This window comes from Muntiacus reevesi, assembly GCF_963930625.1.
Source record: "Muntiacus reevesi chromosome 15 unlocalized genomic scaffold, mMunRee1.1 SUPER_15_unloc_1, whole genome shotgun sequence".
NCBI classification, from domain to species: domain Eukaryota; kingdom Metazoa; phylum Chordata; class Mammalia; order Artiodactyla; family Cervidae; genus Muntiacus; species Muntiacus reevesi.
In genome coordinates, this window is record NW_027077797.1 from 646,294 (window position 1) to 648,795 (window position 2,502).

The window sequence follows — 2,502 nt, forward strand, 5'->3', positions numbered from 1 at the left end:
CTTCGAGCAGATGAGAGGCACCGCTCCTGAAATCTCTTCAAGCCTGAGGAGGAGCCTGAATTTAAGTGACCTGGTGCTTTGTTTCCAGCCTGTGACCTGAGTGGATCTTTGCATGTGGGAGGGGCCTCTGCATAAAAAGCAGAAAGCAGTGACTGGAGGGCCCTGTCTATGAGGCTCCCCCTGTGAAAGTGGGTGCTGACTGTGCCTTCAGAGAACTCAGTCCCTGGCTGTAGTTCCCCTCCCCTTATCTGGGGTCTTTTGTGTCCAGGAGTGAAAGGATGTGGAAGGGCTGGTCAGGAAAAAAGATGTGGCCAATATCAATCACGGAATTTGGGAAGAGAGTAATCCCATGAATGTTCGTCTCTTCACTTGTCTACTATGCACTGCAGACTCAGGGTCTGCATAGCTGTCAAAAACTGTTAGTTTTTCTTTTCTGCTTTAGCTTATGCTCATAAACAGGATGCTAATACATTGGAAATAAAATGCACATAATAATTGCATTTAACTCACATATACTCAGTACAATTTAAATTTTATCATAACTCCCAAAGGATTTATTATTTCCCTTAAGTGGTGAGGATATTTCTTCACCTGGAACAGTTTAAAATTAAGAGCTGCTCTGGAGGTGGGGTTGTTCCTAACAACTAACCATGCAGTTTATTTTGTGGACAAAGTAGTCATTTCTGCTGAGATGCTCATCTTCCCAGCATGGCTGACTTGCCAGGTGGCCTGTCTTGCATTTTTCTGCACACAACTGAGTGTCTGCAGGAATTTGTGAACCTCAGGACCCGCTTCTTGAGGGTGGATATTGAGAAGTTTAAGGTTACCAATTAGTAAGGACAGACAGCACCTGGGAGCTCCTCAGTGCTCCAACATGCTGGCCAGGTGCCCTGGTCACTCTGCACAAAATCCGTCCTCCTCCAAGTGCTTATTTCTGCCTCTCTGTGTCCCTGCCATGAGATGGGAGCTCAGGGAACATAGACCTCATCACAGTGGTGAGAGGACACGCATGGTTCTTGAAGGTAAACCTTCACAGAGAATGGTATGCAGTGTGAGGGCGGCATGGTCAGAGGAAAGCCCCTCTTCAGGAAGCAGATTTCCTTGAAAACCCCACTGAGAGCAGCTTTCCCAAACCCAGGGTCTCCGTGTCCTGGACGGAGCCTGAGGTCCTCTGAGTCAGCAGTGCTGGAGAGCAGAGCTCAGCTCCCCCGTCTCCCTGTGGCCCTGAGGCTGTGGCCTCGCACCTGCATCCCGGCTGTGAGCATGTAGACTGGGGATGACGGCCGTCACCGCGTGTCCTGACTTTAGGTGGGTTTTCCGGGGGTGGTGAGTGCTGCCATCAGAGGTGCTATCTCTCCTGGAGCCAGAAAAGACCAGTGTGGGTCCCCATCTCTGACTGACACCCTGTCCGTGTGACCCTGGCCCTCTCCTGCCCTGAGACGTCACCACTTTGCGTCTGGGGCAGGTCAGCTCTTCCTCAGCACAGGGATCTCACCTGAACACTGACTGAGGTGGAACCTACTGTCTATGAAAAGCCCTTTCTGGTCTGGCTTTGACCATGACACTTCTGCACCAGCATGCCTTCTGTACCAGATCCTGTTTCCCGACACCTGAATGTGCTCTGGGGAGAGGTCCCACCTCACTCTGCCTCAGAGTGTGTGGCGTCACTTGTCCCAGATGGTAGGCACTATGATCAGGACTAATCCACGTGAACCTGGAACTGTGGGCCTCTGGCATCCAGGTCACTGAGCTTCTAGATGTGTCCTCATCCCTTGGCTCAACACCTTCGTCCATCATCAAAGCCAGTGGGGTCTTGTGTGCATCACCTAACAGGCTGTCCTCTCCTCCACTTTCTCTGACCTGGTGATCCCATTGGACCACCTGTAAAATCCAAATATGCTTCTCATCTCACGGGACTGGAAGACTGCAGACCACATCCCCAAATCCACTACCAGTTGGTCTATTATGGGGTTTAAGTTTATGGCATTAGAAGTGGGATCCAGAGAATCCCCAGCAACTCCTAAGTCGTGAGCAATCAGACACTGGTACCCACTCTGACCTGTTGAGTTCAGTCCTCTCTGGATGAGTGTGGTCTAGTAGTTTTGTGGGGAGTCTTTAGGGTTTTCTATCTACAGTGTTATGTAGATAATGAGAAATTTGCCTCTTGTGGTAAAGATTCTATTTGCAATGTAGGAGACCTGGGTTCAATCCCCGAGTGTGAAAGATTCCCTGGAGTAGGAAATGACAACCCACACCAGTATTCTTGCCTAGAAAGGACAAAAAAGACTGGCAGGCTACAGTCAATGGGGTCACAAAATGTCAGACATGACTGATCGAGTAACACACACTTATCTCTAAACTCTGTGCCTGCCAAGTATTTCTGAATGAAAGCTAACAGTGATATCAGACTTCTTCAAGAATCTGGAAGTAAACAGTCAAACTTACTACCTACAGAAACTAGAAAACAAACACCAAAAGAGCCCAGAGGCAGTGGAAGGAAGG